We start from the raw sequence: 14,209 nt of genomic DNA, 5'->3' as shown, positions 1-14,209 counted from the left end.
GTTGACGCCTTCCAGGAGAAGTTTTTGTCTCCCGCTGTCAGGGAGAAGTTGAGGATCAGTTCTATCAGCTCAAGCAGCTGAGTTCATCAATGGCCGAGTTTGAGGTCGCATTTACCAGTTTATCTAGGTTTGCACCTGAGCTAGTGGCGTCTAAGGAACGCCGTTGTCTAGAGTTCGAAAGGAAGTTGAGGCACGGACTCAAGGTTAGGGTTGCTAGACCCATGACTCGAGAGTATGGATGCCTTGTGGATGCTGCAGCCCATATGGAGACTATTATGCATGAGGAGGAAGAGAGGTTGAGGGGCTCCAAGAGGAGTCAAGATGGCCAGGGGGATGGCAGGAGACAGAGGGGTTCTAACCCTCAGCAGTCACAGGTGCTTTTATGAGATCTACCTTTCTAGTGTCGAGTTTAGGTTCTGGGAGAGGCAGTCAGGGAGACGTTACTTGTTACAAATGTGGTCAGTTGGGCCATAAGTCTCTAGCTTGCCTGCAGAGGGGAGGAGGTCAGAGAGCAACTTCATCTTCGGTTCGTCCTTAGAGCCAGAATCAGGGCAGAGGCCTGCCGCTCTCTTGTTACCAGTGTGGTCAGGCGGGGCACCTGAAGAGGTTTTGCCCGCAGTTGAGTGGCACATCTAGTGCATCTGGTTCGAGGCAGGCACAGAGCCATCAGCCAGCTCAGTCAGTTTAGGCCTCGAGGGCCAATCAGGGGGCCTCATCGTCCCAGTCTATGCAGCAGTCTTATGCTCCGAGAGGTGAGCAGGTAGATCAGAGACCTTCAGGGCGTGTATATGCTGTTACCGCACAAGATCTTGTACCGGCTCCATCTGTTGTAAGAGGTACCTTTTTGTTTTGCAACTTGATTGCTAATGTGTTGATTAATACGGGTGCATCCCATTCCTTTATATTTGCTGCATTTGCATCTGTTTTGGGGTTGGAGTTGGCGCAGTTAGCATCTCTTATTTGTGTTGTATCACCTGTTGGGGGTGAGTTGATTTTGAAACAAGAGTGTCAGGGCTGTGATATAGAGGTTGCTGATCGTCGGCTTCCATTTTCTTTTGTGGTTATGGCTATGTCGAGTTTTGATGTGATTTTGGGTATGAACTAGTTATCATCATACCGGGCTGTTATTGATTGCTACCGCCAGAGGGTTACCGTGTGTACCTTGAGCAGGGATTGTTTCTATTTCTTGGGGGATCGGGTTGGTAGTGTTTTGCCACCAGTGTATGATCCACGAGAGCGGAGTGAGCTTAGTAGTCTTCTCACTAGCTTTATGAGTAGTGAGTGTGATAAGATCCAAATTGAGTTACCTCGAGTGGCTTGTGAGTACTCGGACGTCTTTCCTGAGGATCTTGTTAGTTTGCCACCCCATCGAGAGGTGGAGTTTTCTATTGATTTAGTGTCCGGCACAGCGCCGATTTCTATGGCACTTTACTGTTTTGCCCCAGCCGAGTTGAGTGAGTTGAAGATTCAACTCCAAGAGTTGCTAGATAAGGGCTTCATCTGCCCTAGTACTTTGCCGTGGGGAGCACCGGCCCTCTTTGCTAAAAAGAAAGATGGGGCTTTGAGACTTTGTATCGACTACCGAAAATTGAATCAGGCTACGGTTAAGAACAAGTACCCTATGCCTCGTATTGATGATTTGTTTGACCAGTTGAAAGGGTCCCGTTGTTTCTCTAAGATGACTTGAGATTGGGTTACCATCAGTTGAGGGTCAGGAAGGAAGATATCCCGAAGACGGCATTCCGTACGCGGTATGGCCACTATGAGTTTCTGGTGATGCCTTTTGGGCTCACCAATGCACCGACAGTGTTTATGGACTTGATGAACCGAGTATTCTGGGAATTCTTAGATCGTTTTGTAGTCGTTTTCGTAGACGACATCTTGATTTATTCACCTTCGGAGGAGAAGCACGAGGAACACTTGAGAATGGTGCTTGAATTGCTTAGAGCCCATAAGCTGTATGCCAAGTTCTGGAAGTGTGAGTTTTGGCTAAAAGAGTTGAAATTCTTAGGCCATGTAGTCTCTGGGGAAAGGGTGTCTGTTGATACATCCAAGATAAAGGCAGTACAGGATTGGGCACAGCCTAAGAGTGTTTTCGAGATCCGCAGTTTTCTGGGATTAGCTGGGTATTACCGCCGGTTTGTGAAAGATTTTTCCAGGCTAGCTTCGCCTATGACTAGATTGACGCGGAAAAGGGGTCAAATTTGTATGGAGTGAGACTTGTGAAAAGTCGTTCCAAGAGCTGAAAGTTAGACTTACCACCGCTCCAATTTTGATTATTCCGGAAAGAGGCTTGGGTTATGCAGTTTATTGTGATGCTTCACGAGAAGGTTTGGGTTGTGTGTTGATGCAAAAGGGAAAAGTGGTAGCTTATGACTCGTGGCAGCTGAAAATACACAAGAGAAATTATCCTATTCATGACCTAGAGTTAGCCGCCGTGATTTTTGCCTTGAAGATTTGGAGGCATTACCTGTATGGTGAGAGCTTCCAGGTGTTCTCGGATCATAAGAGTCTGAAGTATCTGTTTACACAGAAAGACTTGAACTTGAGGCAGAGGAGGTGGATGGAATTTATTGAGGATTACGACTTCGAGTTGCATTACCAACCGGGGAAAGCCAATGTTGTGGCTGATGCCCTTAGCAGCAAATCCATTAGTGATGTAGCTTGTATAGCCATCCGGGAGTGGGAGATGTTGGGTGCACTTGGCGAGTTTGATTTGCTTCTGGGCGAATTTGTTGAGTTTGCGGCTTTGTTTTCAGTAGTTGCGCAGCCTACACTTGTGAATCGAGTGTTAGAGGCAGAGAGAGGTGATCTTGAGGTAGAATCCCTCCGGGAGAAGATTTCTAGTGGGAAGGTTGAGAAGGGTTTGACCGTGTATCCTGACCTGAGTGTGAGATACCGAGATCGTTTGTTTGTGCCAGAATCTTGCCGAGAGGAGGTACTTTGAGAGTTTCACCATCCACGCCTTGCGGTGCATTCGGGAGGCACTAAGATGTATCGTGATTTGGGTCGCCAGTTTTGGTGGCGGGGTATGTAGAAGGATGTGGCAGTTTTTGTGTCTAAGTGCATTACTTGTCAGCAAGTAAAGGCCGAGCATCAGAGGCCAGCGGGTTTGTTACAACCCTTGCCTATTGCCGAGTGGAAGTGGAAGCATGTCACGATGGACTTCGTTGTAGGTCTTTCGAGGACTTAGCGGGGTAGTGATGCTATGTGGATGGTTGTAGACCGGTTGACTAAGTCGGCGCACTTTATCCCTATACGCGTGAGAGATTCGATAGATCATCTTGCCGACTTGTATATTCGGGACATAATAAGGTTACACGGGTCCCCAATGTCGATCGTCTCAAATAGAGATCCACGTTTTACTGCTAGGTTGTGGCAGAGTTTGCAGAATGCCTTGGGCACTAGATTGACCTTTAGCACGGATTATCACCCACAGACTGACGGGCAATCCGAGCGGACTATTCAGATCCTTGAGGATATGCTTCGGGGTTGTGTCCTTGACTTTAGTGGGTCGTGGGAGAGGCACTTTCCCTTTGTGGAGTTTGCCTACAAAAATAGTTTCCAATCGAGTATTGGTATGGCACCGTTTGAGGCCTTGTATGGCCGACCGTGTAGGTCTCCAGTGTGTTGGGCCGAGGTGGGTGAAGCACCTTTGTTGGGCCCAGAGTTGGTTCGGGAAACGACGAAGAAAGTTGAGCTTATCTGTAGGAGACTCGTTACAGCGCAGAGTCGTTAAAAATGTTATGCCGACCGTAGGAGGAAGCCTTTGGTATTTGAGGTGGGTGATCATGTTTTCTTGAAAATATCACCTAGGCAAGGTTTGATGAGGTTTGAGAAGAGTGGGAAGTTATCCCCTCGGTTTATTGGCCCTTTTGAGATCCTTGAGAGGATTGGCAAGGTTGCCTACCGTTTAGCTTTGCCGCCGCAGTTGTCCGGAGTGCAAGACGTGTTTCATGTTAGTATGCATCGGAAGTATGAGCCGGATCCGTCTCATGTATTGGATTGGACCGACTTAGAGGTTGATGAGGATATCATGTATGAGGAGAGACCGGTGAGGGTTTTGGATAGGCGAGATCAAGTCTTGCGAGGCAAGACGATACCCTTGGTAAAAGTTTTGTGGAAACATCAAGGGGTTGAGGAAGCCACTTGGGAACGTGAGTTGGATGTCCGTGAGAAATATCTGGACTTGTTTGTTAATGTTTAACCATGTATTAGGAATTTTATTGTTTTGATAAACTTTAAGAGCATTAAATATGTCTTAAGTTGTAAGACATTGTATATGTTTCGGTTTATGGAGGTATTATTGTATATGCCTTGAAAATGAAAGTTTATTTTAGCATTGTATATGTTAAATGTGTTGTAGAAATGCAAATATATTATTGGCATTGAATATGTTATGGAATTGTGAACCATGTACAACGAGAATTGTTGGATCTGAAAAAGATGCATGTTGATAATGCATGTTGGAACATATATTGTAAATTGCCTCTTGAATAGAGATGGGATGACCGGTAATGGGTCAGGTTGTGGAATGTTGAATTGTAACATTGTTGAAAATTGAGAAATCTTATTTTTGAAAACTTGTGTCTAATTTCGGGGATGAAATTCTTTAAGGGGGGAGGTTATAGCGATCCCGATTTTCCCTCTATTGATTATTGTGTCCCGGACTTAGGGTCTGTGGTGTTGGTTGTTGTTTATATTTTATTTCCGTCCTTCAATTCATTATGTTTGAGTTTTAGGATGTGTTGGGCAGGTTTGTAACAGGTTGGTTGTATTTGGGAACAAATGGTTGCTGCCCAGATTTTGGTGTCTTCGCTCGAGCGAGCTCTGTGTTTTAGTTCCTTCGCTCGAGCCAGGGTTCCTTCGCTCGAGTGAGAGTTGGGTCTTCTGTCTGGTGGCTCGAGCGAGAAATATTACGCTCGAGCTTGCGTCTGCATCTCTTTTTGACCTGATGGTTTTGATTCTTGGCTCAAGCGAGCTTTTCTTCGCTCGAGCGAGCAAGCTGTATGTTTTGAGTTTCTTCGCTCGAGCAAGCTTTTCTGCGCTCAAGCGTGCTTCTGGGTTGCAGACCTAAAGCTTCGAATTGTTGGCTCGAGCGAGGCTTTCTACGTTTAAGCAAGGTATCTTTGTGTCTGGTCGCTCGAGCGACCACTCCTTCGCTCGAGCGAGCCTCTGTTATATCAGTACACAGCAGCGAGATTACACTTCACTTTTTCATCTCCTTTTTCTCTCAAACCTTAGATCCGTCATCTCTTTCTCTCTCTCTATACACCTTCTCTCTAAGGTTTCATCTATTTTTAGTGATCTTCTACCCTAATCTCTTTGTAAGAAAGATAGAGGGTCGCGAGGGCTTCATTTTAATCTAAAAAAGTTATGGATTTGGAGCACTTTGGGTTTTCACCATCTTCTCCTTTGGGCTTCTAATTTCGAGGTGGGGATACCCTACTCCATCTTATGAGTTTTAACTTAAATTTTAGTCATTTTGATTAAATGGTGTTGTTTGGTAATTTTGGGAAGTTAGGGTTTGATTTGAGATTATAAATTGGGGGTTTTCAAATGTTGAACTCCGTGTGTATGTGAGAGTCTGAAAAATGGAATTGTTGTTGTTGAAATGATGAAAATGAGCCTTAGAGCTAATGTTGAGAAAAAGGGAGGAAAATGCCATATTTGGATTTTATTGGGTCATTAGTGTAATTAATGACATTCGTTGTGAAAAAATGAAATTAAGCTATTATGAGAATAAACGGTGGAGTTGGATTGATCAATCACTCACTTTTGAAAATGTTGATAATTTATCTGTTGATGCATTTATTATCTATTTAGAAATAATTGCTTTGGGCTATCGGTGGAGGATAGTCTTGATTGTTGTAGGTATTGTATGTTGATTAGAGAAAACTAAAACTAATCATTTGGAATATGTCATTGAGTATGATGGTTGGAACAATATAGCAAATATGTGTATTGATTGATTTTTGTATATGACAAGTGTTTAATTACATTGTATATGCATATTGTTTGGGAGGAGATAGGGGATGTACTCCATGGTTTGAGAGGAGATAGGCGATGGACTCTCAAACCTATTTTGGGAGGAGATAGGGGATGGACTCCATTGATACAGCAAAATATGTGTATCACTTGAAGTATAGAAGTGTTTAATATGAGTTGTTGTCTCATTTGAAATGGAAGTGTTTGGATATGAGCTTTAGGCTCATTTGAATTTTTGATATTGGAAGTATTTTTATATGAGCTATTGTCTCATGAAAATTGTTTGGCCAGGTTCTGAGCCATGTTTGTATAAATGGAAAATTGGATAAGTAAAGGAAAGTGGGACGTAACATGGACTTGATTGTTATGGAACTTTATTGTGATATAAATTGGTTTATAAGTGTTAACCATTTATCAAATGCTATTGTTCTAGTCATTGCTTATATCTGGTTTAGTATATCTCTATTTGGTTTTGGCTCACCCTATATGGGACATCATTTTCAGGATCAGGAGATATGCAACCTCCAAGAACATAGCTTGGAAGGTTTTGGGAGTTGAAGACTCTTTTGCTTGTTTTGTTATTTTGGTATTACATGTAACTTCAAGCCATGAGCTTATTTTGTATAAAGAATTAGTACTCTCTTTTTGTAACCAAGTGTTGGCTTGGAAAGTTGTAAGCCCATAGGACATTTACTTTTGTTATCAACATGTAATACTTTTGTAATGAATATTCTGATGAATAGAAATATGCTTTAATCTCTTATGTCTATGCATGTCAAGAATGTGGGTTTATATGTATTATTTTGAGGGCGTTACAACACACATCAGTATGAATTAATTTTAAAGGTTCAGTTTTTCTTTCAACCGATTTAAATGGAGCCTGAGTTAGTTTGGTTTTTACATATATCTCACACTTGTGATTAGGATCAATTTCAAACTTTGGTATATAATCCAAACCAATTAGTCTACACAAAGTATCAAAATTCACATGTCCTAATCTACCATGCCATAAATTTGACTCAAGAATATAAGCAAAAGATGTGTTATTCTTATTCATAACAAATTTTGGTGCAACCATCATTATATTTAACTTAAAGAGACCATCGCTTATGTAACCCTTACCTACATTTATACCAATCTTTGTTAATACGAACTTATCAGATTAAAATACAAGTCTAAAACTATTTTTACTTAACAAAGAACCAGAAACTAAATTCTTTCGGATGTTTGGTACATGCAACATGTTATTGAGGGTAAGTTCTTTCCCCGATGTCATCTTCAAGATTACTTTCCCTTGTTCAGCCACAACAGAAGTAGATGAATTTCCCATGAATAGTTGCTCACCATTTGCAGCCTCATTATAAGTAGTGAACATCTTTTTGTCCGCACAAATGTGTCGAGTTGCCCCAGTGTCAACCCACCATTGCTTGGGATTTCCAACCAAATTAGCCTCAGACACCACAACAGAGAGATTGATGTCATTTACCCCATCGAAGATTTAATATAATTCTATCACATTGGCTTGATTGGTGGTCTTTTTGCTTGTACTTATAACATTTACCTTTAAACTTTTTATCTATTGTTGTCGCCTTATTTAGGACCATCTCTAGCAAACTTCCTCTTCTTGTTATGTGGTTTGGGCACTTGTTCAACCGCATTAGCCTTAGACTCAATGGGATTTTTCCCATTTCTCTTTTCAGCCTTATGGTTATCTTCTTCAATTCTCAGTCTTACAATAAGTTCATCCATGGTCATCTCTTTGCATTTATGTTTTAAATAATTTTTGAAATCTTTCCAAGCCGATGGTAATTTTTCCACTAACACAGCGACTTGGAAAGACTCGCTAAGAGACATACTTTCAGCATGAATATCATGCAAAATTAATTGAAAACTTTAAACTTAAGAAATTACCGTTTAGGAGTCTACCATAACAAAGTCCATAAATTTACCGACAACAAATTTCGTTGTGCCGGCATCTTCTGTTTTGTATTTTTTCTCCAAAGAATCCCACAACTCTTTTGCTGTTTTCAGAGGGCTATAAACATTATACAGTATGTTGTCTAGGCCATTGAGGATGTAGTTTCTGCACAGAAAATTAGAATGTTTTCAGATGTCTACAGTGGCAACAACTTGCCGATCACTTTCATCCTTTTTAAGCACTAGAGCCTCTTCACAGAGAAACCAGGCAAGATTAAGAGTTGTAAGATAGAACAATATTTTCTGCTGCCATTTCTTAAACTCAAGACCAATGTTTTAAAAACCGGACCGGTGAGTGAACCGAAAAAATGATTTGTGGATAGGTTGTACCGGAATCAAACCATGACGTCATAAATATATTAAAATTATATTTAAATAAAAATATAAGTAATAAAATTATAAATTAAAAAAATTAAATAATATTAAATATTTCTCCTAATACTTTTTTTTACTAAAAAACATAAAGATATATTTAAAATATTATTAATTTTAATTTTGGAAGAAGAAATCAAATATTCAATATTCCCTCCATATGATTTTAATTCAAATAATTTGATTGAAAGAAGAGCAAAGATTTTGGAGGGATATCAAAATTTTAAGTTTTCCTCCAATAAATTAGATTGAATCCCATATAAATTTCTTGAGTTCTTTTAGAAGAAGTCTTTTCTTATAAATAGGTAGAGACTTTCACAACAATTTGAATCTCTCAATGGGATTCCTCACAAGAGGAGACCCTTAAAAGAGAGTTTCTAGTTAAAATTATCTTATATAATATATATATATATATATATATAAAATAAGAAAGAAAGAAAGAATAAGAAGAAAAAAATATTTTGATTTTCTTGACCCGGTGAACCGCCCCCGGGTCGACCGGTTCGGCGGTTCCACTATCGGTTTTTCCGATTCTCTCCAAATAGGTTGGTTTTTTACATCGAACGGTTTATTAGGTGTATCCGGACCGAAACCCCAACCAGTCAACGGTTTAATCAATTGAACTGGTCAGTCCGGTCCAGTTTTTAAAACCTTACTCAATACCATTAAATTTTTTCAATTTTTCTCCATGATTTATTGGAACTTGAACATGGTTCTGGATAGAGACTAGAGTCATTGTAACAATCGGAATTGGAGTACCACTTTCAGTTGGCGTGGCCATAATATCTAATTACAAAATCTAGAAAAACCAAAAGCAAATCTCAAATTAATTTTCTAATTATTAAAACCAGAAAATAAATTATAACACAAAATAATTTTACTTTTCTAGTTACCAAAATCAGAAAAATAAAAAACTATACAATAATTTTCTGTAGCACTTCAAAAATTAAAATATTGAAAAACAGAAGTTTAATTAATGAAACCTCAGAAAGACTATCTGAATCGCCCTCTTTCTTTGTTTTGCTATTGGAGCCATCTGTGAGTAATAACTCTATAAAGTTATGTTTGACTTTAGTTATTTTCTGATGATATGAAATAATCAGTTTTCTAAAATGTTATGTTTTGTATGAATGAATGATTGTCCAAGTTTCTTAAATGTATTTGTGACATCCTTAGCATCATATGATATGCATCCTATTATGGTCATCGGAAATGTCTCTATGCACATGAGTCATCAGAATGCCTTATGGCTGTCCCTTTATGGGTCATCTGAATACCTTCACGGTCGTCCCTTCATGAGTCATCGGATTTGTTAACACTAATGGATGTACCATGTACTATCATATAAAATGTATGATCTGTGAAAACGAATATGATTATGTATACAAATCTATTTCTGCTTTGACATCTAATTATGTACGAGACTCTATTTCTGTATGAACATCATTCAATACAACCTTTACTCTGTTATTATTTACTGGGTTTCCGCTCACTGTTTATATTATGTACGTGAGCAGGCGCGTGACCAGACCTAAGCCGCTGCCTAAAGTGTCTATTTTGTCTATTATACTTAGGATTCTTGTATTCATTATACTTAGGATTCTTATATTCTTGTACACCTAGGTTTTTTGGTCTATATATACCGGCTTCTCCTATTATATTGATTCATTGATTATATACAATACATATATATATATATATATATTATTTTCTCTCTCTACTATTCTAACAATTTTATATTAATAAATGATTTGTTTTAAATTATCATGCTGTACATAATCTTAAATTTTGATTCTAATAAAAGTAACTATTTTGCAGTAAAAAAATCTATGTTTTATTCTTAACATACCAATTTTTTTTAATGATTAAATCACATATTTTATGTGAATTATCGTGTATTTAATTGCACACAAATAAGATAAAAGGGGGGTAAGATGGTTGAAAGGAGTAAGCGATAATGAGATAAATTGAGACTATGATAAATGATATTTCTAGAATAACGGAAGGTTTTTGATTGTGAAGGAAGATAATAATGTTGATAGAGATAATGAGTGAGGTTTTTCATTTATTTTTAATATGAAATTCTATAAAAAAAAATTTACAAAATTCTTTAAAACTTATTCAAATCTCTCATTTACACCAAAATATTAAAATTGACAAAATTGAGCAGTAGCATACAATCTATATTGGTTCTTCAACCATCAAATCTGAAAAGTTTGGCTCAATGCTAAACTTTTTCTCAACTCCAATTGAATTGAATCGTTTATCCTCTTAATTAACACTCCAATAATTGTGTTTATCTAATTCATCATTAGGGAAAAAAAATACACAACAAGTTTTATATGAGAATTTATTACAAAATAGGTATGTGAAAATTATGAAGTTATGATGCAAGCCACCGAATGCACTCAAAACGTATATTCCAACAAATTGTCCGACACTAAAAAAAATTCAATTGGTAGAATCCATATGTATAGATTAATTTTTGGACACATATATTCTCTTATTCTATATATATCAGGTAATTATCGAGTCATGACCATACAATGGACTTAAGGGATTATAATAAGACATTACTTTTTAACAATTGACATATCCCTTAATTTAAACCATTGGTTGTGCATCTTTTCATGACAAAAGCATTTGTATTTGATGAAATTCGGAGTCCATGGATCAACAAATTCTAAAATAAAGAATCTATAGGTTACTCCAGCGTTTGATTTTATTTTCTTTTCAAACAAAATCGCGTAAATGATATTTTGATATATTTTTAAGGAATTAATTTCTCTTATGATGTTATGATTGGTATTAATCATTAGCGGATGTGTGTAAGTAAAGGACAAGATAGGAAGTGAGATAAATAATTTTTGTTTGATAGTATATTCACAAGATGATTCATATCGACGTCTTCCAATAACATATTTTGTTTTTGTTAGTGTTAATTAAGAAGCTTATTTATATATTTTCACCACAGAAGCTTATAATAAACATAAAATTAATAAGTTTTGATTTCTCTTATAATGTTGTGATTAGTACTGATAATAAAGAACATGGATTAAATTAATGAGGGAATCGGGCCTCACAAACTGAGTCATCGTCCCAACAATTGTTGATTGGAGCAGATGCAGTTAAACAGCACCAACATTTATGAGAACCACAAATTCTTGGGGCACAGAATGGGATGTTTAATTTCCTGCTTCTTTTGGACACATAATTTGCACTTGATTTTGACTTTGAAAACCCATCTCCATCTCCATCTTGGCTGCTACCACCGTTCTCATTTCCTGCATTAATTGTAAAAATGCATATTAACAATAACGATTTAGCATCCCATATGCATAAATACTTTTTTTTTTTAGATTGGTAGTATGCATAGACTTGTACAGGCTAAACATATGCACGCATTGGATCTTTTGATTTTTTTTTTTTTTAAAAAAAAAAAAAAAAATCTCATGAGAGTTTTTTAGCTAAAATTGAATAGCTAACCATTTTGTTTGGCTTGGTTATATGTATTATAAATTTATAACACAAATTATTAGAATTCGACTCACGACCCACTTAAATAAACTCATTTGAGACTTGATTCAAGAGAATAAGTAAAACTAAAATTAAATATATTTTTAAGCTCAAGGGAAGCTTTAACTTTTTAAATAAAAATTTGGAAACAAAAACTTTTAAATTAAATTTTAATTACAAAAAAACAGAAACCCATAAGTTACAACTTCTTTTCCTTTCCACATTGGACATAAATCAATACATAATCACCAATAATTCCAAATTTCGTAGGTTCAATTTCTTATCCACAACTTATCTTTTTATTTTTAAGTGGACCTGAAAACCATTATTTTTTGTCATGTTAATTTATGATAAAAAAATAAATAAATAAAAAATTCCCTTTCTTTAACACACAAATAAAGACTCGAAAAGTTGCAATCTTTCCATGCCAGAAAAAACTTGATGAAATTAATTTAGAGTCCATTTACCAATAAAGGCTGAAATCAGAATCTTTAGTTCAATGCAGAGATTGATTTTCATTTTCCTCTTGATGATACAGTTCGTTTCAGGTGGAACGGGCCGGACTGATCCACACTCCTCAATTCCACGTCCAAATGACCAAGCCCACCAGAAGACGTGCACACGAGTTCAACGGGGAATGGGGAACGGGGAACAGGGAGTCCCTCAGCGAACCCTCCGACGAGCAAGTTAGAAAGAGAAGTGAAGTGTAGTGATGGATTAGAGATAGGAAGCTTAACCTTCTTTCTGTCTTCAACCTTTGCTTATATCCTCTGGTAATCATTTCGTTGTCTCTTCCGACCTGTCACCTTGGCCGAAAGTCTATACTTTAGCTTACCTTGTTCATGGTGAAGGCATTCTGTTCCGACGGAGAGGGGTTATCGCAATAAATGTTGTAAGAGGCCTCATTAATAGTGATGTATTGTGGCAATAACTTTGCAGATCTTTGTCTGCTGATGTGGCTTGCCCTTCTCTCGCCATGTGTCTTGGTGTCATTGGTTCTTATTGCTACATGGGGCTTCAGCAGTGTTGGGCTTTAGCATTTTAGTTATGTATTGGGCCCTAAATGGTGGGCTAATCTTTATGGGCTTATCCATGTCAGTAGGGTGGCCGAGATCGACCATGGGAAGGGCCGACCGCGAAGGGTGGGTGGTGCGGCACGGGGCTCGAGAGGCGACGGGGCACGTGGTGAAGTGAAGTAGAATAAACAGGAAAGGGGAAAGGGGCAGTGGATCGTGATCGTACACATGGCAGAATCTCATAGTGGGGAAGGTTAGGCGTTGGGCAGTAAGTGAAAGGATAGGTCATTATAGGGTGTTGAAAAGACAGTTTGGCGGATTTTTTGAAAATTTTCAAATTGGTGAAATTTAATTGTGGCCCTTGGAATACGGGCAAGCCTTGGGCCTTTGGTATTATTCACTTTACCTATCTTTGTGCAAAAAATCAAAACATTTCAAGTGTAGACTCCTTCGTTGCTAGCGATACACCCCTGCAGCACTTTGTGAATTTTCTTGCCCCCGCATCCGAAGCTAGTTGCAGACACACGAGAGAGATGGCCCAAGAGGAAGCAAGAGTTGATCCATTGGGTGACAATGATGCGGTAGAATTGGCAGAACAATACCGGACAGAGAGGCGAGTGGGAAACGATGGGGAGCCAGTGGGGCGAGCTCGTTCAGCCATCGGCCTTGTTTGTCGCAAGGTTGGGCCCCCAGCCGACTGGTGGAGACCTGGAACCGGCGGAATTAGAGGCGAGAATGAAGGCACAAGAGGTGGAGGATAGGACCATTCTCGAGAAGGCCAGTAAATTCAAAGAGTCACAAGTAGACCGGCCGCCGAAGCCGATCGCAAGGGAGAGGATCCAACCGCGCCCCAAACCGCTGGGGGAAAAAGACTTGGGGTGAATTTGAGCCACGACTGCCCCCAATTGATCCTTTGAAGGAAAGGGCCAACAAGGAGGTGGAGGCTGTGGCGAAGAAGAAGAGAATGGTAAGGGAGAGGGAGGAGGGGCCAGCCCTAAAGAGGAGGAAGAAGGTGGTGGTGGAGGCTACTCTAGAAGGGATGGCTGTCCCAGAGGCGCAGGGGGACAAAGTTCGAAGTGAGGGAGAAACCATGAGTGCCATGGGCCCCAAGATGCAAGTGGAAAATGGGTCAGCTGGTCCTGAAGAGGGGATAAAGCAGCAACCCAAGGGGGGTCCTACGCCCCAATGAGAGGGGGTCAGGCTGACGGCTGCCATCTATCATTCTCGCGCAGTGTCTGAGTGACTGGAGGGAGAAGAAGGCCCAGCCAGGGCGGCTGCAGATCGTCTTGTGGGGGTGGTGGACGAAGCAGCTGTGCGCTCGGTGGCCAGGTTCAATGAGG

The sequence above is a fragment of the Camellia sinensis genome, chromosome 8, assembly GCF_055761805.1.
Source record: "Camellia sinensis isolate YWXY chromosome 8, ASM5576180v1, whole genome shotgun sequence".
Classification (NCBI taxonomy): Eukaryota; Viridiplantae; Streptophyta; class Magnoliopsida; order Ericales; family Theaceae; genus Camellia; species Camellia sinensis.
The sequence above is the reverse complement of the archived record's forward strand: the minus strand, read 5'-3'. Positions refer to the sequence as shown.